The 27,951-nt window shown below is 40.2% G+C and overlaps 1 protein-coding gene and 1 long non-coding RNA gene across 4 annotated transcripts in view; one reads left to right on the forward strand and one right to left on the reverse strand.

Annotated features, from left to right (window-relative positions):
* The window catches only part of PLPPR1 (phospholipid phosphatase related 1), a 274,835-nt gene that overhangs the window by 219,755 nt on the left and 27,129 nt on the right, over window positions 1-27,951 (reverse strand). The gene's annotated exons all lie outside the window — the stretch shown is intronic.
* The window catches only part of LOC309663986, a 403,267-nt gene that overhangs the window by 10,566 nt on the left and 364,750 nt on the right, over window positions 1-27,951 (forward strand). The window lies entirely within an intron of this gene.

The raw sequence follows: 27,951 nt of genomic DNA on the forward strand, positions 1-27,951 counted from the left end.
TTCTCCAAAGAAGATATACAGATTGCCAACAAACACATGAAAGGATGCTCAACATCATTAATCATTAGAGAAATGCAAATCAAAACTACAATGAGCTATCACCTCACACCAGTCAGAATGGCCATCATCAAAAAATCTACAAACAATAAATGCTGGAGAGGGTGTGGAGAAAAGGGAACCCTCTTGCATTGTTGGTGGGAATGTAAATTGATACAGCCACTATGGAGAACAGTATGGAGGTTCCTTAAATAACTAAAAATAGAACTACCATATGACCCAGCAATCCCACTACTGGGCATATACCCGGAGAAAACTATAATTCAAAAAGAGTCACGTACCACAATGTTCATTGCAGCTCTATTTACAATAGCCAGGACACAGAAACAGCCTAAGTGTCCATCGACAGATGAATGGATAAAGAAGATGTGGCACATATGTACAATGGAATATCACTCAGCCATAAAAAGAAACAAAATTGAGTTATTTGTAGTGAGGTGGATGGACTTAGAGTCTGTCATACAGAGTGAAGTAAGTCAGAAAGAGAAAAAGAAATACCATATGCTAACACATATATATGGAATCTTAAAAATAAATAAATAAAAGGTTCTGAAGAACCTAGGGGCAGGACAGGAATAAAGATGCAGATGTAGAGAATGGACTTGAGGACATGGGGAGTGAGAAGGGTAAGCTGGGACGAAGTGAGAGAGTGGCATGGACATATATACACTACCAAATGTAAACTAGATAGCTAGTGGGAAGCAGCTGCATAACACAGGGAGATCAGCTCGGTGTTTGTGACCACCTAGAGGGGTGGGATAGGGAGGGTGGGAGGGAGGGAGACGCAAGAGGGAGGAGATATGGGGATATATGTATATGTATAGCTGATTCACTTTGTTATACAGCAGAAGTTAACACCCCATTGTAAAGCAATTATACTCCAATAAAGATGTTAAGAAAAGTGGACAAAGAATCTAAATAGATATCTTTACAAAGAAGATATATAAATGGCCAATAAGCACATTAAAAGACGCTCAATGTTATTAGCCATGAGGGAAATACAAATAAAAACCACAATGAGATATATTTTCATAACCATTAGGATGTCTGCAGTGAAAAAACATTTAATAAAACAAGTGTTGGTGAGGATACAGCAAAACTGGAACATTTATACTTTGCCACTGGGAATGTAATATGGTGTGGCTACTTTGTATAATAGTTTGGCATTTTCCCAAAATGTTAAATATAAAGTTTCCACATGACCCAACAATTCCATTCTTAGGTATATATACAAGAGAAATGAAAACATACATCTACACAAAAAGTTGTACATGAATGTTCACAGCACTGTTATTCATAATAGCCAAAAAGTGGAAACAATTCAAATGTCCATCAGCTGATGAATGGAAAAATAAAATGTGGTATATCCATACAATGGGCTCTTATTTGGCAATAAAGACACGAATTATTCATATATCTACATCATAGATGGTCACTGAAAACACTATGCCAAGTGGAAGAAGACAATCACAAAAGGCACATATTATATGATTCCATTTATGTGCAATGTCCAGAATAGGCAAATCTAATGAGACAGAAACCAGATTAATGGCTTCCTAGGGCTGGGGAGTGGGACCGTTGAGAGAGAAATGAGGAGTAACTGCTAATGGGGATAGGATTTCTTTTGGGGTTGGAGATAATGTTCTACAATATATTGTCATTGTGGCTGCACAACTCTGTGAATACACTAGAAGCCATTGAATTATATACCTTAAATGGTGAATTGTTTAGCACATGAATTATATCTCAATAAAGCTGTTTTGTTTGTTTTTTTAAACAGAGCTGGCACTAGAAAGCATGGAACATGTTCACAGAATATGTTCAGGATGTGTTATATGTTCCCTGATACTAAGAAGTTAGCAATACCCTTAGAGTTCAGATCCAGATGAAGATGAAGCCAGTAGAGCCATCCTGGTCCACCTCCAATGAGAGAAGAGGACCCCTAAGAAGCCCGGGTAAGTTCTGAGACAATCTAAAGAAGTGAGTACACTTTATAGACTGCCCCAGTACCTCCAGCTTCACCTCCTCCTTTTGAAAACTAGTCCCAGCTTCCCCTCCTTAAGAGCCCTGTCTTTGACCTACTGAGAAATACCAGAATCCATTTTCCAACAGCTTTCAGGTGAAAGCTCATTAATTATGGCTTCGGCTTCAGTTCCAAATAGGAACTGAATTTTTTTCTTATCAATTTTTTCCCCCCAATTCCCTTAGTATCCTTTTGTCTTCTAATTCTGACTCCAACTGTTTGGTTTTGAGTACCCGTGTCTCTATGGCTTATGAGTATAGATGGCCCCAGCTGGCTGTGTGCTCTCTGGATGGATCCAATCCTCTCATCTTTGACTTTCTACCTCCTTCATCTCCCTTACTGGGTTCACAGGCAGTCCTGTGAATTAATCAAGTCACTTTTAGTTACAAGTGGCAGAAACCCCTTAAGCTAGGTCTGGCTAAAAGAGAAAGAGAAATATCTTGGAAGGATATTCTAGAGTATCATTTTCTATAACTGAAGAAATCGTTGAACAAATCACAGGAAAGGTACCACTGGGCCTTAGGGTAACTGGAACCAGGGATATGAATGCCATCTGGACTTTCCATTACCTCATCTCTTGTCTCTGCTTCTCTCTGCAAGCCTACTCCATTCTCACTACAGTGGCATCCTTCAAAGCAGAGCATGGCCGTCAGTAGTTCCTAAGCCTCCATATCAAAATTTCCATATCACAGAGGTAAAGGTCCTATGTTTTAATTTTAATATGAAAAATCACAGAGAAAATATGATATTGGTCAAGAAATTAGACTATAGCTAGTCCATGAGTTGCAAAATAATGCCAGACTTAATCCAGCCCAGAGAGGGGTTCTGGTCATATGGCAGGAATTTTTGTTGTTAATGCCGTTTAATTGGAACATCTCCACTTGGCCTCAGTCCTTGTCATACTCATTGGTGTCATGCTGCATGGCTGCCCCTGAAAGAATTTGCGTTTGTAGCCCAGTTTGGGCTGAACTTCTTAAGGACAAACATTGTGCCATTTTCATTTCCCTATGCTCAGTCCCCAGCCCAAACCCAGAACACAGTATCCCAAAGAAATCCTCAAATCAAAAATTGAGTTGAATTGTATAGAGGAGCATTGCTCCAATGGAGCATTGCAAAGTGAACTGCCATCTTTTGCATCAGAAAAAAAATGACTCCCTCAGGGAGATAATCAAGATGGCAGAGTAAGAAAATGTAGAGCTCATGTCCTCCCGTGAACACATCAAAAATACATCTACATGTGGAACAATTGTCCCTGAAAACTAACTGGACCATATGGAAGCAACCCAAGTATCCAACAACAGACAAATGGCCAAAGAAGATGTGGTATACGTATCAATGGAACATTACTCGTCCATAGAAAAGAATGAAATTCTGCCATATGCAGCAAGGTGGATGGACCTAGAGAATATTATTCTTAGTGAAATAAGTCAGACAGAAAAAGATAAGTGCCATATGATTTCACTTATATGTGGAATCTAAAAAATAAAACAAATGAATGTATATGGCAAAACAGAAACAGACTCACAGATATAGGAAACAAACTAGTGGTTGCCAGTGGGGAGAGGGAAGGGGGGAGGGGGGCGATGGGGGTATGGGATTAAGAAATACAAACTACTATGTATAAGATAGATAAGCAACAAGGATATATTGGACAGCACAGGGAATTATAGCCATCATGTGGTAATAACTTTTAATGGCATACAACCTGTAAAAACACTGAATCACCATGCTGTACACCTGAAACTAATACAATATTGTAAATCAACTATACTTCAATTTTTAAAAAATGACTCCTGTGAAGCTCTGATTTTCCACATTTTTCTTTATTAACAGAAGTCAGACACTTTATTTTCTTCCCTGTAAACTTGGTATGATAATAATACCAACCTCATAGAGTATTGTGTTGATTAAAGAAAATAAAGTAAGTAGAATGTTTGGTTCTGGGCCTGCACAGGGTAGCATTTAATAAAATAAGTCATTAACATTGTCCTTATTTTCATCATCGCCATCATTACAGCCATTCCGCTTTCACTGTTTCACTGCCCCATCCACGTGGATCAAGTGACATATGACAACGCTTTAATCCTTCTCTCCCATGGTAGGAATTGTCACTGTGTACTTTACTGCACACAGCATCCCAACCCACCCAGATCCCAAAATTTAGGAAAGAGAAGAGGCCCTAATAAGTCCCAAAGGCACAGCACAGACTGTGTTGCTCCAAGAACTGGAACCACCTGAACATTTCTAACAGATTTTCGCTGTTTCAACAGTCTCCAGGCATCCCATACAGGAAGCTCTGAGTCAAAGTCCCCTTGTGTACAAAGCTCAGAACGGGCTTCATTATTGGCACTGTAGAGACTCCTTTAAAACCAGCTATTCAGGGCAAATACAATTTATCTTCTATGTTCCACAGTTATTAGATCTACAGATTGAGGGACATTAAAACTGCATCCTCCTTACGGACCAACTGTAAAGATTAATTAGGCGATATCAGCCAAGCGGAGTTCTCTTGAGAAGTACAAATAAATATACTCCCTCTTGTTATAACGAGGCTTGGAGATATTTTTTTCTCTCTGTTATTTAAGATAATGAATCTGATCATTAATAAGTAAACAGATGAAGGGCTAAAGCTTATATTCAATATGGCAAGGACTAGACATTGTATGCAATATGGCATTCCTCAATCAAACCATCTCCTTTAAAAAAGACATCAGAATCTGTACTAAAGATGCTGCCTGGTGGGCAATCAGCCGTCTTAAGGGGCCACTTCTTCAGAATGTGGACGCAGCTTCCAATAGCATTTTGATTCCATCTTTTATTAAAGATCTAACTTGAGGAGGCAATTGATTTTTGTTAGTCCCTAGAGTGAATGCTTAAAGGAGGCTTCATTATATTTATTTTAAGAGGTTCCTGCTCCTTTATGAAATGCATTTGATTTGATACACAGGAAAAAGAAAAACCTTCATTTACTAAGTGTTATTCTTTTCACAGTCAATTTTGCATTACTTTAATTATTTTAATGCAGGAAACCCAGTTCTGAATCACGGATCCTTTGAATCCTGTTTATTTTTCAAGCTCACTTTTTTTTTTAATACTCTCTCCAACTCCGAAAATGTATCAGCTAGAAGGTTCGCATAATTTTCCACGTTTACTACTTTGTACAACTACTCATATGAATATTTGGACATTTTAAAATATTTTAGTTAGGGACTTCCCTGGTGGCGCAGCGTTTAAGAGTCTGCCTGCCAGTGCAGGGGACACGGGTTCGAGCCCTGGTCCAGGAAGATCACACATGCCACGGAGCAACTAAGCCCGTGCGCCACAACTACTGAGCCTGCGCTCTAGAGCCTGAGAGCCACAACTACTGAGCCCGCGTGCCATAACTACTGAAGCCCGCGTGCCTAGAGGCCGTGCTCCACAGCAAGAGAAGCCACCGCAATGAGAAGCCCGCGCACCGCAACGAAGAGTAGCTCCCACTTACCGCAACTAGAGAAAGCCCGCGCGCAGCAACGAAGACCCAACGCAGCCAAAAATAAATACATTAATTAATTTTAAAATTTTTTAGGTAAAAACAATATATTTAAGGCTTTTTATTGCTCTACTGGGATTCTCTCAACAGTATCAATGTTCACTGCCTGTTGAAGTTGGACACAGGTAAGGAAGAAGCGTTCTTGTAAATGGGACTTCGAAATAGTATGATTTACCGAGCTTTTTCTTGGGGTCTAACAAGGATGTCTGGTGTGTGATAAGATAAATTCTAGGTAGAACTAGTGGACATTCGATAAAGCAAGATTTATTTTCGAGTCTGTGCTGTGGAACCACATTTATACAGATCTTGCACTAGATTCTGCAGGAGGAGCAGGCTGAGCTCACTCGCCTTTGCTCACCCCCAAGTCACTTCTAAAATGCCTTTTCCCGCTTTTTCGCCTAATGATGATTCCAGTCTTTCTTTGAATAGTAATAACAGCGATAATAATCATGGCAATGACAGGAGCTGTTTACTTATATTTGCTCATTTAATCTTCACAGCGGTCCTTGGAGAAGCACAAACATCATTCTCATTTTACAAATAAGGAGGCTGAGGTTTAGAGAGATTAACTAGTTTGGTCAAAGTCACTCACGCACATCTGGACCCAGGTCTGTCTCACTCCAAAACCCATACTCTACTCCTGTGCAACACTGCCTTTAGAAATGTGGGATTAGAAAATCCTGGTCAAATAAATAAGCATTGTATCAGTGTTGTCCTGCAAATTCAAAACCCAGAAAAGGCAAGGAGTGGCCAAGCTTCCAGTACAATGTAGTAAATGACACCTTTATTTTCTTTATTTTGACTCTGCAGCCAAACATAAATCCAACCCAATTTCACGGCAGGGCTAGGATAGCTTTCTCCCTGCAGCACTGGTTTCACACTATACAGTGACACACGCACCTAAAGGGAACTTCACATGGGTGAACCATGCTCCGTAATCCCTTTCTGGAAAAAACAAAAGCTTTCCTGCTCACGGCGACACCCCAACCCTCAAAGTAAAACAGAAAAAAAATTACCAGAAAATATCCCGATGAAATTATGTCTGTAAGTAACATGAAGGATAACAGAAAAGAAAAATAAAAGGCAGAGCAGGTAAACCTAAAGACTCTGTGAAAGTAGAGAGGTAATCAGCTATCACTTCTCAAACAATAAACTGGAGAATATATTATTAATGAGTAGGTTGTATATGGTATTTTTCATAGCAGCTGCTACACCCCCCCTCCTCCCCTCTACCATCCTCACTGAGTCACTGCCCATCTGGCAGCAGCTATGCCCAACACTCTCAAAAATGATGCCCAGGCACTAATTGGATGTAAGTAACTTGATCTCAGGGACAACTCTGCAATATCCAAACATGCATCAATAAGAACATTGTATTTGGTTAAAATTGCAGATATTTCTTAATCCAGACAAAGAGAAGAGTGTGCTTGCTTCTGTGCTAATTGCTGTGCCTTACAAAGGAATGCCAGCCAAGCTAAGATCCATGCTTTTCCTCCTAGTTCTTTGTCAACTCAGCTACTCACAAGCTTCAGAGGATTCCCCTGATAGCCCATTTCAACATCCCACACAGTCAGGAGATTTTACTATCTAATCTCCATTCCTCTTTCTGAAATTTAAATACATCCCTGCTCATCTTATCTTAAGCAGAAATAGAATTGGACCATGTCGATATGTAACACAGAGGGAAAAAAATTTTTTAATCTAAATCTATTGTATCTATTTCTGCTTTCTAATTGGGGAGTGTAGGGATAAAGGTGCCATAATTCATATAACTCTCCACTCCTTCCAATCCAATTCAGAGACTAGAGGGGAGGAAATAAATTTGAAAGCACTTCTGATTTTAAATGGTGAATTAAACACATGCATTTAATTCTGCTCCCTCTCAAATCCCATAAAATCTCAAGTAAAGAATTTTTTTTAATGTATGAACTCACAAAAGAAAATGGGAGAGGAGACAATAAAACAAAATGTTAAGGGCTAGAAAGTAGATGAATGGGTAGAAACCGCCTTAGACTCAAAAAAGCAAAATTCTAAATCAGCAGCAAGGAAAGGCAAGAACAGTCTGCTTTATACTGCAGAACTCCCAGTGGGCTCAGGAATCAATGGCACCAAATACTTCTGGAAGGGGTAGAGAAGATGAGGCCAGCAACAGGAAGACTTGTTAAAAGAATGTTTAAGAAGCAGTTGGCTCCCCAAAGTCTTTTCCAATTCTTCTTCCTCCATCCTGGTAGAATCCTGGAGCTTTGTTCTCAGGAAAGGGAACAGAGTTTCTCTGAACTGGGGGACACCAGACCCAGCTGAGACTTGGGCACCATGCTGAAAACAATGGAATGACAGAGCACTGACTTACTGAATGTTCAGACCTCAGCCCTTTTTCACATCTACTCAATTCCCAGAGGTTGGCAGCCAGGCAGGGGATTAGAAGAGTCTTCCCTGGGGATTGTAACCAAAGAGAAAATTCTAAAGATATTGACATCGGAAGTTCCCAAAGAAAGGAGTCCATCCAGTTACCCTACGGTGAAGACCAGATTCGACAAACCTCTTCTAGTGCCCAGAGCTTCCAAACAGCTTCACGTTAAAATAAAATCAAACCACCAGATAGAATGGAGAAAATGGAGGAGAAGAAATCACCAGTGAAATAATTCAAGAAAATTCCCTACATATGAAAGACATGAATCTCAGATTTAAAAAGTTCTGACCAGCATAATAGGTGAAAATACACCCACACCAAGGCATTTCACAGTGAAATTTCAGAATTCTAGGGGAAAGAAAAGATTCTTGAGAAAAAAAAAGTTTTCATACAAAGAATGAACAATCTGAATGTCACTGGAAATGAGAAGACAATGGTACAATACCTTCAAAGTGCTAAGGAAATGGTGATTTTTAATCTGGAAATCTTCATACGTCCAACTATCACTATTTAGTGTGAGGATAAAAGACAATTTCAGACATGAAAATTCTAAAAAAACAAAAACTTCACCTCTAGTGCACCCTTTCTTAGGAAGTGAGGGATGTGCTCCTCCAACACAAAGAAGTAAGAAAGAGGAAATCATGAAATTCAGGAAACAGGATCCTATACAGGAAGGCAGAGAAGAGAATGCTGAGGATGACCGTCAAGAGTGATGGCAGTGATGAATGTGTGCTGCTTGCCTAGAGAGGCACCAGACCAGACTGGGGTCGGTCAAAGACTCTAGGAAAGATTTCTGCAAGAATGTAAGATGGAAATCTTGCCTAATAAGAAAGAAAGTGCCAAGAGGAAATTTATTCAAAAACACGGAAAGTGGATGCCCTTGGGGAGGTAGAAGTCGCCAGCATTCTGTCTGAGTCCCAAGGAGAGAGGACACATAAGCAGGAATGGAAAGAGTGGCTTTCTCTCACAATGCCTGGGAGATTTGGAGGCAGCACTTCTTGGGGCTTAGTCTGTCTGACTGTGGCAACAACAGCGTGTGTGAGATTTGCCCCTTCAATGGAGCAGCTTTAGCACTAGCCTAACTGGGAGGCTGACAGAGCCAAGAGGGCATATTACAAAAGGCAACATCTCTAGTAATGGGAGATGGTATAGATATACCTGTGGTAGTTGTGGTACAAATAATGCCATATGACTTTACTAAGCATGTCTCAGAAAGAAAGTAAAGTAGAAAAAGACAGAAGAGACAATGGCAGATTTAAATGGTGGTTGAGAAGATTTGTTCTAGAACAGTCTTGGATCATCCCTTGAAGACTCAATAAATATCTAGAGGGATTTTATGGTATGAAGGTTAAGTCCCCACATAGGAAGCATGTTTTATACACACACACACACACACACACACACACACACCCTACCAAATCTGGGCTGGTATCCAGAGTAAAACAGACAGCGTATTAATTTACAACTGTCCTAATTATATTTCATTGCAAAAGCCAATTGGTTGTTTCAACTAGAAAATCTGCCCTACTTAAGACATTAGTATCCGAAGACAATTGATAATGGGTTTGCATTTCCACAGTTGTGTTTGAATTTCAGTGTCCTGACATCTCACAGTAGGGAATTACTATCTGCATTTTCAGGTACCTGACATCTGGAATTCAGGCATAAGATTGAACACAATTATCCTTCACAGTAAAAGTAAACAGAGCTCAGCATGAATCTGCTAATTGTTCTTTCCTGCTGAGCTACAATTTTTAGTCAGAATAGATACATAAAAGAGTACCAATCTGTCCATTCTTCTCACAAAGGCCAAAGTTATCTTCTCAAAGCCTAAATCACATTATTTCCCTCTTCTGCTTAAAACCATCCAGTGGAAAATAAAACACAAATTCCTTATCCTGGAAAACAATGCTCTAGATCAGCGGGTACTGGGTTTGAGCACGCATCACTGGGAGGGCTGGTTAAAACTCAGAATGCCAGGCTCTGCCCCCGAGTCTCTGACGCAGTAGGTCCGGGATGGGGCCTGAGAATCTGCATTACTCACAGATTTCCTGGCGATGCTGCTGCTGCTGGCCTGGGGACCACACTTTGAGAACTATCGCTCTCCCTGCCCACGTACCTGTCAAATCTCTAGCTCCATCTCTTAATACCACTCTCCTTCTTGGCTATTATACTTCAGCCACTCCAGCCTTTCTGACCCTCAACACTTCATGCTGGTTCCAGGTCAAGGTCTCTGCACTTATGGTTCCCTCTGCCTAAATTCGTTCTCTCCTTGATCTCTCTGTGATCTTCATCTTCTTAGAAGGACCTTCTTAACCACCCTAGCTAACGGAACTCTTCACTACTCTCCATCTACACCACTGTCCTATTTCAGTTTCTTGTCACTGGCGCTTATCTCTATCTGAAGGTATGTGATAATTATTTGCTCATTATCTGTCTTCTCTACACAGAGTAAGTTCCACGTGGGCAGGGACCTCTCTGGCTTTCTGGTTTATCTGTAGCACTTGGAGGCAAACGATAAATAAATTTTTAGATGAACAAGTAAATCCATGGAACAGACAAGATCTGTGGTTTGAGAGTTCTAGTCATAAGAAGACTTTCATCACTAGCCAGACAGACACCTAACAATGCTCCATCAGTTGGTATCTTTCCATCACTCTCATCCAAGAACCTTTTGTTCCCCCAAGTCATCTGTAATTAGAAAATTTCTTCCACATGTCATTTGTAATTAGAAAATTGGACCAGGAGGTATAACTTAGCACAAAGCTGGTGGAATGTCAGTTCTGCTAAGCAGGGATACAATAAAATTAGCCCTAGTCTAACGAAAAAAAAATCAAGCTATTTTATGAAAAGAGGAAAGGTATTATAAGCAAACTACACATTTTAACATGAAGCAAAACTAAAATTGATTTTGACGTGAAGCTACATCTGTGATCCCAGGCATATAACCCTTGACAAATCACCAAAACTGCAAATCTGTAGAAGGAAGTAATGATTTTCAAGGTTAAAAAAAATTTTTTAGAGCCATTTGAGTAATTCAGTTTTTAAACTAAACAAAAACATAAAACATCACTTCTCTTAGACACTAGATTACTTAACAACTGTCTGTTCCCTCAGCTCTTACAAAAATCTTAATTTTTACATCATTTGAGTGGTTTCTCACAATTGTTGGCCATGAAAATTTATCTTCAGGAGACACGTAATGTTTGGTTCAAATTCAGTGGCTCACAGGAAGTGATCTCCCTTAATATCTTTTGGTTGGGAAGAGAAATAAAACACTGCACTTTAGAATCAGATCACTGCTGAGGGTTTTTAATGGCACTTCATAAACTTCTATCTGTAATCTTCCACTCTCATAGTCATTGTAACAAGTGCATTTCTATTATGTGGACTTTTCTTCTGGTTAATTACTTGATAATTAGCCCAGTACTTGGCTCCACTCAGTATATAAGCATACTCACTCTTCTCTTGCTGTCCTGCTAAACCTTGCAGAATACCTACCACATGACAATATTCAGTGGCTACTTAATGAATGAATAACCAATTTAGCAAACAAAGAGAAAAGGAGCATAAAGTCATACTTAGAGAAAGGAAACCTGTTTTTACCATGACCATGATCTCAGAGAAAATATTTTCTTTAAGAATAGACAGAGCCTTGATGTTTATTCAAAGAAAGGAACATTTGTGGACCTGTTACTGCCAATGGGCTATCATATGATATGGCAAAGTAATCATTAATTTGCTGGGTTATCTTGGGCAAGCTGCTTCATCTCTCTGGACCTCACTTTTCTTTGGGGGGAAATTAGGGAGTTAAGACGATTAATGAGATCCAATATCCAATGTTCAAATATTAGATCCATTTCCAATAACTCCAGGAAAAAGGAAAAATGCTACATCCCCATATCATACTTGACTTCTGTAACAGCTAATCACCTAAACTGAAATATGAGCATTCACAAACCATCAAGCTAATGTCTTGCACTTAATTGATCCACAAAGACACTGGATGCTATGTTCAGTTTTCCTGATACATCAATACACCACCTAGTACTTCACAACTGAACAAAGACTTGAAGCCTCAGAGCCATAGTCTGTTCCATGGCAAGGCCCGGAATCATACTTTGTTTGCGTGTTCTTTCCCAGCTTCATTTCTTAGGGATAGAAATTATACAGGTGACCCCAGGATCATTTCCTTTCATATTTTGAGATTTTTATAGTGTATATGTTTAGAATACCATCACATGATAATAGGATATTAATATTCATGGTCTCATCTTCTTTCTCCATAAATCAGATTATATAGATTAGTACCGTCTGCTTCATACACTGTCTGCAGACCCACAAAACATGAACCAGGGCATGGAAATCCATGTAAGGAACAACTTAGGAGTGAAACAGATCAATCTACTTTTATTCTTCAAGCTGAATACATTGTAAAAATTAAGCAAAACAAAAGTCAAATGTGACAAGGATTTTAATTGGAGACTATGGTAGATTGCCATCATCAAAGCCCATAGGAAAAGACAAGGCTAATCTTATTAAGGTTATCTGGGTATGCGCAACAACCAGCCCCAAGAAACCCACGGTTCTACAATCAATTTCTCCACTAAGGGAACTTAGTTTATTCAGGCTAATGAACTGAGAGGGAAGACACGGGACTGGAAATAACATCTAAGCATTTTTTTTTTCAACCGAAAATGTAAATGATCCCAGGTTGTACACAAACCAATAGGTTGGTTCATTCTTAATGAAACAGGCAAATTTTCCTTTGCATGAAGCCCTGAGAAGTTGCCAATTGAAGAGAGCCTTTTCCCTGATTAGTGGTCTTTTGCATAACACCCTTCAAGATATAGTCATTGAAATGAAACGCATGCTGTGCACAGCTGCCTCAATTTGTGCAATAGATCGGCTGCAAAGCAAATTTCAGCTGAGACTCCTACACTGGTGAGCTGCTATTGAATTGGAAGTTCCTTTGAGAAATAACCCAGCAAAATTAGACTTGTAAAGTATCACCATGCTATACGAGCACGCCAGGATTTATTAACTTGGTGCCTACTTCACCTGACCTAGACCCATCCCTCCATAATTGTCTTTTTGTTATATGCACATAATAATAGCAGCTACCTTTTATTTCTAGGAGCTAAACACTGTACTGGGTTCGTTACCTATATTTTCTCTACAATCCTCAGAACAATCTGTCAAGGTAGAGACATGTAAGCAAAAGGTTTTCCCCCACTGTGTTTATGCATTGTTTATCCTTTAGTAAACCAGTGAGCATGCCTAAACCTCAGCGATTCGGATGCATGCTTTCTTAAACTTTTAACTAACAGTACACATTCATGGTGAACTTATTTTCTTTAATAAAACATAGAATAAAAAGCTTTCATACTGAAGCAGGAGCTTCTTCTCTGTGAATCTTCTCATGAATTGCTACATTGTCTCTTCAAATAGAAAGCATCTGGGACAGGTTAAGGTATAATTCAAAGGCCTGTGATGGAAACACCTTTTTACTTGTGGCAATTACATTTGGAGAATGTACCCTTTGCCATCCTGTGCCCAATCAGTAGCAATTTACCATCAATTCTACTTTCCCAGTATCTACTGAATGCATATCTCCCTCTCTATTCCCTCAGTTAGCCTTTATTATCTCTCACCTTCGTTACTGTGGTGGAGCCCTTTTTCTCTGGACACACAGCTAGCCTACTTCCCAGCCTCTCTTACAGTTAGCTGACGCCATGGGATTGCATTCTGGCTAATGGAAGTGTTGTCTGCTCCTTCTGGATGACCCAGAGAATCCTCTCAAGAGTATGTTTCTTTCTCTTTTGCAATCCATGAGTTGAATGGAGGAGACTCCAAAGACCTAGAGGATGGCGAAACTACAACATATAAGGAGGCTGGGGGCTTGAGTTACAATTTAGAGGAGAGCTATCTGTCTGTATGAGCCACCTAACCAGGAACTCCTGCAGTGGACTCTCACAAAAACCAGATACAAACTTTCATTGTGTCGACACTAAAACATGGGGATTATTTGACAGTAAATAGCCTATTTAATGCACGACTAAAATAGCCTAGTTTCCCAGCTTCTCCCCTTATAACCCAGCATCTGTGCTGAAATCATGCTTATCTGCCCCAAACAGCACTTTGTAACCATCACCTCCCTTAAAAAATGATTCATAGATGTACTGAATAGACACACGCTGAGCACCTATGATGTTTCAGGCTAATTTCTTATAGAATCTTACAGTTGAAAATCTTTCACCCGGCTTTCAGGGATCTCCACCTGTGTTTACAAGTTTGCCTCTCATTACACCACCCCCCAACCCTTGTCTCTAAATTCCTAACAATCTAAATTATTTGCTATTCCTGACATGATTTAGATTTTTTTTTTTTTTTTTGCCTCCATGCCTTTGATTCCTTTGTCCTCTCTCTCTTTCTAAATGTTACATTTACTTTCAGCTCTAGTGTAAATGCTAACAATCCCAGAAAGTTCATCTCCTTGAATTCCCAGATCAAAGGAATCTCTCTTTAGGTCTCTCTCTCTCTCTCCTTCCCTTTCTCTTTTACATCCTTCCTCTAACTCCCATACCACTTGATCTATTTTTGTTTATAAATTCCACATCTGCCTTGCTCATCACTGTATCTCCTGGAGCCAGCACCATGCCTGATACACAGTAGGTACTTTTTTGAATGAATATCACTTACACACTGGGGCTTAGCATAGTGCCAATGTTAAATATATATCACTGTTTAGTGAATGTAAAATTCAAATTTCCTCCGGGTTACCAGTCTAGGGTTCAATACTTCGCAATAGCTTTACTCTTTCCCTCCAAATGTCGGTTCTTCCTCAGCACTCTGATGGCTTTTCACCTCTCTCCTTGCCTAAACCAGAAACCTAGGATGACTTTTCTCTCTCCCTCACCCCCTTAGCCATCCCTGCTGATGCTACTTCCTAAGCCGGCCTGGAATGCATCCCGTCTTCTCCAGTCCCTATTCCCTTAGTGCAGGGTGCCACTGTCACCAAACTAGCCTTCCTGTCTCTAGCCTTTAACTTCCCCGTGCCCAAAGTTCACTAGCTAAACAGCAGCCGGGTGGTCTTTCTAGAATCAAGTGAAAATCTGATTTTGTCCTTTACCCACTTAAAGTCCTGAAAAGGCTCTTGGTGAATTTCACAATCAAGTTCCAGGTAAAGTAAGCACGACCTACTCAGCCCTTCACAGCTTGATTAATGCGTTAACTCAACAAATATATAGAAAGCAGCTTTTCTAAGTGCCAGATACTGTTTTCGGTGCTCAAGGATGCACTGGTAGACACCAAACAAAATCTGGGCACTCACTGAGCTTGCATTCTAGTGTGGAGACAGGCAGTAAATAAAGACAAAAAGTAAGTATATCATTTAGCATGTTAGACGGTTACAAGTTTTATGAAAAAAAATAGAGCAAATAATGGCATCTGGGAGTGTAGATTTGGAAGAAGGATTACAACTTAAATGAGGTGCTCGTGGTAGGCCCTTACTGAGAAGGTACTGAGAAGGCCCTTACTGGGATCATTTGAGGTGAAAGAACCACGCAGATAGAGGAGGTGACCAGTGCCAAGTCCTGGGGCAGAAGCACGTCTAGCCTGTATGAAAAGGGTGATCTTACAACCTACTTCTAGTTCCTGAATGGGCCATTCTTCCTCTTCTGTGCATATGAATCCGTCTGTCTAGAATGCCCTTCCCATCCTTCTTTACGTAACTCCTCCTCATCCTTTAGCGGTTGGCTGGGCACTGCCACTCTTTTAAACCTCACCTGATGCAGAGCCTGGCAGTCAGCATTGCTAACAAACTCCCGGGTGGTACTGATGCTGATGGTCCCTGGGCCACAGGAGCAGCCAGTCACGGAGGGTTGGTCTAGGTCAGTGGTTCTCAGCCTTGGATCATATTGGAACCACCTGGAGAACTTTTAAATCCCTCCCCCTGCACAACAATGCCACATCAGACCAATCAAATCAGAGGGTGTGAGACTGGGATGCAGGAATCAGTATGTTTTCAAGTGTCCGGGTGATTCCAATGTGCAGGCAGGTTGAGAACCTGGGGTGTCTCTAAAATCTCTTCTAACTCAGAAACCTATCACTCCGTTGGCTAGACCTTTCCAGACCGGGCATCACTGACACTGCTTGGGCAAGACACAGACTTCGCCATTCTAGACACAGGTCTGTAGTACCGTGGTTTTGATCACGAGCTCTAGAAATGACAGGTGTGGGTTCATGTCCCAGCTCTGTTATTTGACCTTGGGCATGGTGCTTTACCTCTCTCAGCCTCAATTTCTTCATCTCTAAAATGAAAGTCACTATATCTAACATGTTGGACTATGGAAGGATTTAAAAAGGTGATTACGCCAGCACTTTGCAGGTGCCAGTAATTTGAGGCTGCTGTTGATATTAAACATGAGATTTTGCAGCACTGCAGGTTTTTGTGGGTTTTTTTTTTAAACAAAGATGCTAGTTGTCTTCTTGCTTTTCCTCCTGAAGAGCATCCACATGGAAAACAACAACAGCCACTAGGGAAGCCTGGATCAGCTTAAGTGTCATCAGGGGAACACTTCTCAGTAGTTAATTTCCTCCTCTGTCCTCAGCTCCCAAAGCTATTCTGAGAGGAAACCACAGTTCTACTTTATGAAACATTTGCCCATGATAACAGATGGGAATTCTAAGCGCGCTTTTGGCACACAGACCCTTTTTTCCTATCCCCTGTCAGCCTTGTTGATAGTAAGCGAACATTCACTAGGAATAACGTTCTTGTCTGTTTTCTTCTGCTAGCAGTGGATTACAGTTCTGATTGCCTTACATGAATCAAACACTCTCTTGGTGGAAGCTGCAACAGCAATGAAATCATCACAGCGGTTCCACCTAATTAGTAAGTTGTGAGCACGTTTGTCTCTTGGTTTTTGGGGAAGGGATCATGGAGACAGTGAGGCCAGGTTTCCATTTATTCTAAGCCATGGGCACCCTGAGAAGTGAGAGCATTTTCCCTCCTTTCTGTTGATAAATCTCATCCGTACCAAATGTCTGAACATAAGGGGCAGTCCTCAAATTCTGCCCCTCCCCACCCCACCAGGCCCGGCTAGCAAGTCCTGAGAAAGAAGATATGGAAAAATTTACCATAAATTCAGGTCTGTCAAAACCCTTCAATAATGGTTTAACATTCTGTTCCAATACACCCCTGTTTAAGACACCCACACCCAGACCTGTCTGCTCGGTTCACTTTCCTCAGCTTCCATCCATATACTGACGTACACATATCGACTGTCATGACTTTACTCACGCTGGAATGTTCTCTTTATTCTCTCCCACGTCTAAAATGTGAGAAGTATTTTCCCTAGAAATAATATTATTAAAATGGTTGGACTTAGTAATACTAGTAGTACGATTAATTCAGTTGATGTATGTTAAGTGCTTAGAATAGTGACTTGTATATACATGGTATTGCGCAATACCTGTTTGGCATTAATGTAACTACAACTATTGCCATAAAAATAGGTCAGCTATATTACACTTTGAAAGGGCTTTTGTGGGCTGACCTCTATTTTAGATATGTTTAAAGAGCAATCTAGCACCTTCTAAGCATTGAGCATTATGCTTTGTATGCTTTACCTCAGTTAATTCTCCCAGCAGCCCTAGAAAGATGGTACTATTACTCCTCACTTAAACAGTAAAGAGACTGAAGCTCAGGTAGGTTAAGGAACTTAAAGTCATACAGCTGGTATGTGCCAGAGCTAGGATTCACACACATGGCTATTCTGTCCTTGAGTTTGTTCTCTTAGTCACAATGCTCAACTTCCTAATAGAACATGGCTTGGTCTTCCTTGTCCATTTTTGCTGTTCTCAACCCAAAACTGTCAAGCTCATCAGAAACAAGGAAAGTGTGGAAAACTGTAACAGTCTAGAAGAGTCTAAGGAGACATGACAAGTAAATGCAATGTGTGATTCTGGCACAGAAAACAGACATTAGGTAAAAACTAAAGAAATCTAAATCAAGAATGGACTTTAGTGAGTAATAATGTATCAGTATTGATTCCTCAGTTGTGACAAATGTACCAAAGTAACGTTAACAATAAGGGAAACTGGGTGTGAGTTATACAATAACTCTCTATAATATTCTTGCAACTTTTCTGTAAATATAAAATTCTTCTTTAAATAAAACGTTTACTTTTTAAAAGTCAATGAACCCTTGTTCAAGGTTATACTTGGAACAATATAATTTTTCTAACTATAAGTAAGTTCTCATAGTAAAAGGATTACATTGATTAATGTGCACTTTGGAGCTTGGCCCAATCTAGCAGTTTGTGTGTCTTCTAATCCAAATTATCCACCTTCTAAAACATCCCATTAAGTAAGTTTAGGGAGATGGTTATAAAGCAGGATCCTAGAACTCATGGTAATTCCTTCCTCTGGAATTCTGACCAGAGTAAAGAATATCTGACTTACTGTTTAAAAAAAAATTTTTTTTTTAATGAAAACAGAGAATGTGTTATGTAGGATATGAAGGCTGGGAATCCAAGACCAATTATTGTGAGAAAAGCTCTTTTCCACAAATGTGCCAAAGCAACATTAAGGATCAATGCAGTCTAATTCCAATGATATAAAAAGAAGCGGGTAGTCAATTCAATGTCAGTGCGCTCATAACATGAGCAGGGAAGGCACTTTTCAAATTGGAGGTCCTGAATATATACATATCTTAAAGAGGTCTGTGCAGGAAGAAAATTAAGTGCCATGGAATTCCTTGGTGGCCCGTGTAAAAAATAGGATGAAAGAGAAAGCCTGGTAATAACAATGCCTTAAAATACTTTGCAAAGTTCAAGGATTCTATTCATTCCTTCCTGGTCAGTGTGATAGTTTAAAAATACATCCACAAATTTATTGGCACTCCTCTTATCCAGAGATGGGCTCTATGTCCTCTAAGCTTGAAACTGTATGCTTCCAACAATAGCATACAGCGGAAAGGACACAATGCTTCCAAAGTTAGATCATAAACACCAAGTGCTTCTGCTTTGCTCACAGGAACACTTTATCTGGAAACCTTCAGCCTCTAGGTCTGCTCTGGTCTCACTGTCATTCTAGCTTCACCCACTGTTTGACCATAACCATATGAGAAACTTTGAACCAGGATAATTTAGTCAAATATTTCCTGAATTCTTGGCCCACAAAAATGTGTGAAAGATGATAAAATTATTGTTGCTGTTTTAATTCTCTAAATTCTGAGCTAATGTATTATGCAGCAATAGCTAACTGGAATAGTTGGTTTATGACTGTTCAAGAAAGAGTTGGGATAACATAAAGTGTCAGTGTAGGGCAATCATGATTCATTGACTGTGTTGTGTCAAACCTGGCCATAGAATCATAAATACATAAATCTATATTAATGATAAGTAATGTGATTTAGTTCAATACGTAATGATTTACTTATTACCCAGAGCCTCTGCCTTAATTTAGAAAATATTTATTAAGCATATACTATGTGTGAGGCACAATGACAGACATTAGGAATTCAATGATGTAAAAGACAAACATATACATAGTTTCCTGGAGCTTACACTCTAGTGGGAGAAACAAACAAAAACAAGTAAAGAAACTAATGATTACCAATTATGATAAGTACTATAAAGGAAAGCAGCAAGGTGCTTGGGAAAATCCTACTTTTGACAGGCAGTTAAGAAAAGTCTCTCTGTTATTTGTAGTGAGGTTCATGGACCTAGAGTCTCTCATACAGAGTGAAGTAAGTCAGAAAGAGAAAAACAAATACCGTATGCTAACACATATATATGGAATCTAAAAAAAAAAAAAAAAAAAATTGGTTATGAAGAACCTAGGGGCAGGACACAGGACAGGAGTAAAGATGCAGATGTAGAGAATGGACTTGAGGACACGGGGAGGGGGAAGGGTAAGCTGGGACGCAGTGAGAGAGTGGCATGGACATATATACACTACCAAATGTAAAAAAGATAGCTAGTGGGAAGCAGCTGCATAGCACAGGGAGATCAGCTCGGTGCTTTGTGACCACCTAGAGGGGTGGGATAGGGAGGGTGGGAGGGAGACGCAAGAGGGAGGAGATATATGTAAATGTATAGCTGATTCACTTTGTTATACAGCAGAAACTAACACACCATTGTAAAGCAATTATACTCCAATAAAGATGTTAAAAATAAAAAAAAAAGAAAGAAAAGTCTCTCTTATGAAATGGCATTGAAGATAAGAACTAAAAGTAAAGAAATTACCAGTCATGTTAAGAGCAGTAGAAATATTCCTAGAAGAGGAACAATATGGGCAAAGGCCCTGGGCTAGAAATATGCCAGGACCAGAGTAAAGTCAGGGTGGCTGGAGCTTAATGTGTAAGAGGAATGTGGAAGAGACAGCTAGCGTTTCACCAGAGAATGCCCCTCTGTGTTGTAGGGTTGTTTGGAGGGAGTGGCTTTCCAATAAGAGATTTTATTTCTCAACCTTACCCCCTTGCACACAAACATAGCCATGTGACTGATCCCTGGTCAAAAGAATTTAGGTGGGACTGCCACAACTAGATGTGGCCCGTACAAACCCTCCACTCTCTTTGCTTAAGTGCCAGTTGGATGTTAATACCCAGAGTGTCATAGAGAACCAAATGTAAAGATGCCATATGACTATCAATCTGAGCCCCTGAATGACCGCATGGAGCAAAGGCCCATCCTCTCTTCCTCTTTCTACCCAATGGATTTACGCAAGTAAATGCACCTCTGCTGGTATTAAGCTTGAGAGCTCAGGGTTGAGCTTTTAGGGCAGTTAGTATTAACTGACATAAGGGAGAGTGAGACAAGATTCAGCTGGAAGTCATCATGAGAGGTTGGATGAAATGGTGAGGAATTTGATTTTTACTCTAAGAGCACTGAGAACCCATTATTGTATACAGGGAAATGAGATGACCTGATTTATGTTTTAAGATCACTCTCGTCTCTGTGGACATTGGATTAGAAGGCAAAAGAGTAAAACTACTGTGGTGGCTTATTACAAAGGTTCAACGTGAAGTAAAGACATGGAAGCCCCATGTTCTGTCAACTGAGAACTCTCAGCTCGGTCCAGAAGAATGAGAGTGTCTTTTAAATGAAAAGGAATAATCATCCAGTTCAAGAGGGTGATTTGTACATGATCTAGCAGCTTTTAGATTTTCTGGAACTCTTAATAAACATATGTTTTGGAAAACATAATCTACTCATATACCATCTTTCCTGTTAAGGGAAGTTTACATCAGTCTCCTCACCACTTGAGATATGTGTAAAACAACTAACTGAGGCCACACAAAGACAGTGTGATCTGTATCAAGCCAAACCATATGTTACTGCTCCTAAAATCAAACTCTGAGCATGACCTAAGACTCTACGGCAAATTAAGATACCATCACTATGAGGATTGAAAAAAGCTGGTAGACACGATGATGAATAAATAATTCAAGTAAAGGATACTTCCTAACACAAGCCCAGTGGGAACAGAGAAGACAGAACACCCTAGTTGTCTGGGGGAGGGTGTAATGGGGGAAGGGGGCAGAGTCAGAGGACCAAGAGTTTGAGTACAAGTTTATCCAGGCAAAGAAGCATAATGTCGTATGATAATACAGGATCTATTATTTTTTGCCTTCTCTTACAATTGCTGTCTACTGGATCTAACTTTCGTTAGAGTCTTTTCTGAGAAAGAATCTTTGGCCAAATACAAAGTTCAGATGATTTTAGTTATGTTTCGTGAGTTAATGCTTTCAATGCACTGTTATAATTTGTCAAAAGATATTCTAAATATGTTCCTCCAAATGGAATGGGTTAAATCAGTCTGAAACTATAGTCTAAAATATGTAAAATATACTATGCCTATAATCTAGCAGAGTATTTGTTGCTTTTTTATGCTTAAAATTTTTTTAATTAATTAATTAATTTTTTTGGCTGTGTTGGGTCTTCGTTGCTGCACGCGGACTTTCTTTAGTTGTGGTGAGCCGGGGCTACTCTTCGTTGCGGTGCACGGGCTTCTCATTGTGGTGGCTTCTCTTGTTGCGGAGCACGGGCTCTAGGCGTGCGGGCTTCAGTAGTTGTGGCACATGGGCTTCAGTAGTTGTGGCACACAGGCTCAGTAGTTGTGGCTCACGGGCTCTAGAGCGCAGGCTCAGTAGTTGTGGTGCACGGGCTTAGTTGCTCCGCGGCATGTGGGATCTTCCCGGATCAGGGCTCGAACACGTGTCCCCTGCCTTGGCAGGCAGATTCTTAACCACTGAGCCACCAGGGAAGGCCCTATGATTAAATTTTAAATGTAAAGCCTATCAAAAGGCTTCTTATTCAGAAAAACTCAGGGCTACCAATATTAAAGGAATTTAAGCCTATGTAAGCCCTCAGAAGTATTAAACTGAAATAAATCCAGGCATCAGCAAGTCCAATTTACACATTTATTATCTGAAAAAATATATATGTATATTTAAATTATCTTCTTCAGAGAATATCTGTCAGTTTGATGGGACTTTCGTTGTTATATTGTGTGGTTAATGTTTTAACGTGGTCTTTGAGATCTGTGTGAAATCCTCAGGTTTCATGAAGGAAACTACACAACACACACACACACACATCAAACCTTGTCATAACTGTGAGTGCTCCAGAATTTGATTTTTGATTGACAGCTAGAAACTGTATACATTAAAAATTTTTGGCTTTTACTCATTCTTTGGCTTTGACCCATGCAATTGCATGAACCTGAAGGACAAATATGCAGCTGTTCACAAATATTCAAAGTGATTCCAAAGTGGCATGACAGTTCTTGTCTCTCCTGACGAGTCTAGACTCAAGCCAGCCATACAGTATTTCTTGATTTTTCTCACCTGAAGATTTCATTCAGATTTGAAAGGAGCTATCATAGCTCAAACTGATTTCCAGAGACTCTGACCAATCATTTGTTCATCCAATCCACAAACATTAATGAGTCTTCACTAGGTACTAGTTATGATACTATATATTGAGGACCGTACATAAATATGACATTATCCTTACGCTTGAGAACAGAACAATCTCTAAGATAATGCAATATATGTTTGGGGAACACAGACAAGGGACAGTTAACTCTGCCTGAATGACCTCAGGCTTCAGTAGTCAAATGAATTCATCGTAACATGAATTCTCATATCTTGCTTGGAGTATGTTCCCTCCGAGACTCCAGTCTTGAGGAAAGCCTTCCCTTAATACTTCAAAGAGCCTCTAGGGGGCATTGCATATAATCTTTCCATTTTCCCACCGGGCCTCTACATCCACTGGTCATCACAGCCTCCCTCACGCTCTGTCATTGATAGGCAAGGGCACGTCACTGTTGCTGTGACACTGAGTGGAGGAGGTTCCACTCTCATATCCAGCGCCATACTTTGTTTTCCAGTCACCTAAGCAGCTTAAAGCTTCTGCCCGTGATCTCTTTCTCCATAGGGCTCATTCTCAGCAGCTGTGACCATAATTGACACCCACTGCCTTTACGTTCTATCCATTTCCTTATGTTTTATTTGAATTCAAATGCTACATGTATTGTTCTGCAACTTGCTCTTTTCCATTACTAGTATTTTTTTAATGCAGTGTACTGATATATAAACACTAGACCATGCCCTTTAATGCTCTCTGCATCCCTCTGCATGAGTACACTTCCTACTCTCCAGAGTGGGCACCCAGCTGCTCTCTGTGGAACACCAGTTTTTCCACCACCTGCCAGCCCTAGAAACGATTTGGCTTCTACCAATCTGACAGGTGAAAAACGGAATCGATTTGGCTTCTACCAATCTGACAGGTGAAAAACGGAATCTCATTACTGATTCCCTGATGAGTAGTGAGTGTGAGCATTATATTGGACACACCTTATCTGCGTCCCTAATCTCTTGACCTTGCTGGCTGCCTAGGCTCTTGGTTGTTCACTCTGCTTCTGCTGTAGCAGCAACCGAGGCACCTCACACGCCCGGAGTCACTGCTTTTCCAGAGCCCAGCAGTTTGCTCAGGAATACAGGACTCCATCTTGGCCCACCAACATGTAGTCGGGCCAGCCAGCTCTCTGACTCCTCCTGACACTTGCAGGGAAGTGAAACACTACACCACGGGCAGAGGATCCTCCTGAGTGACTACTGAAAGAGCTGAATGTCACCACACAGAGGAGGTAAGCTTCCTCAGACTAACTGAACAGCAGAGAACCAGGGGAGGATAGGGATCCAGGAAGATAAATTTCAGCCACTCGGGCTTTCCTGGTGGCGCAGTGGTTGAGAGTCTGCCTGCCAAGGCAGGGGACACGGGTTCGAGCCCTGGTCTGGGAAGATACCACATGCCGCGGAGCAACTAGACCCGTGAGCCACAACTACTGAGCCTGCGCGTCTGGAGCCTGTGCTCCGCAACAAGAGGCCGTGATAGTGAGAGGCCCGCGCACCGCGATGAAGAGTGGCCCCCGCTTGCCACAACTAGAGAAAGCCCTCACACAGAAACGAAGACCCAACACAGCCATAAATAAATAAATAAATAAATAAATAAATAAAAATTAAAAAACAAAAAATTTCAGCCACTCCCTCCCTTCCACAGCCTGCTCTGAGGTGTAATACCTATGAATGAGCTGTTCCAAAGATAACCCGTGCAGCCAAGTAGACAGGCGTGCCATTCAACTGGCTATCTCCACTTAGCTTCTTGTGAGGCAGTGGCCAGGGTCTCACACATCTTCTTATACTGTGCCTCCTTCCTCTCTTCCTCATCTCCCTTTTCTCTCATAAGCCTGTAGCAGATGGTGCCCTTTTTTTGGGAGGTAACAGGATTCATTAACAATTTCTGAAGAATGTAATGCTTTGATTGGATCTATGTTTCGGAAAGAGGATGCTGGAGACATAATGGAAACTCAGTAGGAATTTGGGAGAGATGAACACAAGGAGACATATTTTAGGAGTTTCTTCCATTGGGGCTGGTGCCAGAGTTAGGGCAACGATAACAGAAATAAAGAAGAGTCACACTGAAGAGAGTTTGGGGAATTAAATGTTGATTAGATCAGTTCTGAGGAGAATGTAGCGGGAGAAAGAGCAAAGCATGGGGTCACAACAGTTGTTAAAGACTGGAGAAAGAAGAGGCATTGAAAAGACTGAAGGACAGGTTGACAGGTGAGAGAATTTGGAGAAGAGAGAGTTTCAAGAAGGAGAGCTTGACTAATGATGTTCAACAATGCAGAAAGGTCACACAAACCTAAGACTGAAGGAGGAGCTATGAACCCAGCCATCAGGTATCACCATAATAACAGCATTAGAGGAGGCATGGAGTCTGGAAGAGACAGTGACTTCAAATAAAGATACGTTGGTAAAAGAAGATGATTAAACAATGGTCCGAAGTAATAGTGAGAACCCAGGTGGAAATCCAGGTACAGGAGATCAGAGGGCCTAGGGGCCTCCACTGAGACAGGGCAGGGTTGCAATTTTAACCCAGGGCTGGGGCAATGTGTAAATATATCTCAGGCAAGAAGGCAGAAGAAGTATTTCTGTGAAAAGATGGAAAATAAATATTTATTGCTAACTGAAAAGAGGTTCCAGAGAATTCAGGAGAATGGGGTAAAAAAGGAGCAGTGAGGGGAAGTTTTCATTACCAATAAAGGTCCCACCTTTAACGGTTCAAAGTTTTTTGTAAAGTCAGCCTCCACTGTCTAGCTAGCTCTGGGGTTCACAGTCATCAATGTGTTTGGGTTTGTGGTTTTGTGGAAAGTGATTCTGTCCCCAATTACTATATATTATCAGTGCCTGAAATACCACCAACACAAACCTACTGCTTTGAAATTAACTTGTTTATAAATGCTTCTGGCACAATAACCTCTAATGCGGTGGTGAAGATTAGATGAGAACAATGCACTGTGGGAATTAGACTCTAGGAATGTCAGGGGCTCCAGGAGGTAGGAGAGGGTTTCTGTAAGTTTAAAGGGCAAGACATCAATGATGAATTTCACCTACTTCATTATTTTTATTTAGGATAATGCCTTCTTCCCAAACCCATTAAACAAACTGCTCCTTTACCTAAGTTAGTATAGCTACTGCAATCACACAAAAAGGTACACACACACACATACTCTCTCTCTCTCTCTCTCCCCCTCCTTTTTACTTTTTAGTTGAGAGAATACAAAAAGAAACTTCATACCAGCCTGTGTGAATTATTGCAAATCCAAAAGAGGAACTCAAAATAATACGCATCAACTGTTTAAAATGTGACCTGTGCTCTATAATCAAGATGTCTGGCTGGGCTGTTTTTTAATCAGGTGTCAGAAGTATATCCTGCAGCCAAAATCTCCAATTACTGAAAGCCCCCCTCAGAAAAAAAATGTAACATGTGCTGCAAGTTATATCTTAATTAAAATGTTATTTTTTAAAAGATGTCTTGATTGAAATTTAATAGGATGAAGAGCTCAAAAGAACACCTCACACTGGCTAGAAATCTACTTCTGGTTTCATTGAAGAATCAAGGTACCAGAATGGCAAAATGAGATCACGGAGTTATAAATGTGAGGCCACAGAGTAACACTATATTTTTTAAGGGGAGACCTGAATGTGTCCATTCAAAGGCATGTAGGCCCCATCAGGGTATTACCTGTCTTGGGAAGTTACCACATTATTCCCAACATTTTGGGAACTTCCTCCACCGTCCTTTGGATCTCTTCAGTGGTGACACTGAGACACAGGGTTTGGTTTTGAGAAATAGTCAAAAGCAGTTCAGAGCCCGGTTTGGTAAATCAGATAGATTATAGGATGGAGAATCACCACTTTTTGTTAACGAAGGGAGGGTGGTTATAAATTGATGAAAATTACTTTCATACACCTTATAAACTGACTCTGGGGGAAATTTACTGAGGGAAGTTTTCAAAATGTTTTAAGAAATCGCAGTATTTTTGGAATAAATAATATAAACTCTGAAATGACTACTTTACAGAGGAGGACACACATTGAGATATGTAAAGTCCCTCTAAGCTTGCTGTAGAGTGGAGAGCTTATACTCAATACACAATTTTTAATGCATTTTAAATAAAATAATATGTGATAAGGGTTATCTAAATTCTTGGATATTTTAAAACTTATTACTTTATAGCCGTACTGCATATTCCCTCCATGGGATTAGAGGAAGCATTTTATACACACTGAATTCAAGTCTTTTGCAGACAGGTGGCTGATGACTTACCAGATCTTTAATCCATAAATTTAACTTGTTACACTCATTTGGTTTATTGTGTGTAATACACACAAACCCTGAATGATTCACACTAACTATTTTTCACTCATAAAAACATGCCAAAACCTTTTCAGAGAGTTGCTTTTGTCTCTTTTTAGAGTGCTCATTCTTCAGTGTGTATAAACAAGCAAATGCTTTGATATTCAAATTAATGAAAACAGTGGAAATGAGAAATGAATCCATCTGAAAATCTATTTGATGCATGTTAATGAAACGCTCACACACATAAAAAGTTATCTGAGAAGCTATCTATGTCACATGCAGTGAGAAACTCCCCTGCAGGTAAAACAGAACAGTTATTTTACAGTTAATCACATCTGAGTTCTAGTTCTGCCAGGCCCAGAACAGCAAGTGGCCAGAAGCGTGGACTTTTAGGTGGGGAAGATACAGATTTAAACCCTGACTCAGTTGTTTGTTAGCTGTGTGACCTTGAGCAGGTTAATTAAGGTCTTTCGAGCCTTAATTTATTCATCAATAATATGGAAATAATAGCAATGTTCATTTCACAAAGTAATTTTAAGAATTAAATAAAAGAGTGCATGTAACTTTCTTAGCATAGTATACCTGAGACTTAATTAGTTGTTATTAATGTGATTATCAAATTGAGTATCTTTTTTTCTGTGCATCAGTTTTCTCTCCTATAAAACAGGACTGTTACCTAGTTGATCAGTGAGGAATAAATGAGATGATGTAGAAA

This window comes from Balaenoptera physalus (assembly GCF_965194825.1).
Source record: "Balaenoptera physalus genome assembly, chromosome: 7".
NCBI classification, from domain to species: domain Eukaryota; kingdom Metazoa; phylum Chordata; class Mammalia; order Artiodactyla; family Balaenopteridae; genus Balaenoptera; species Balaenoptera physalus.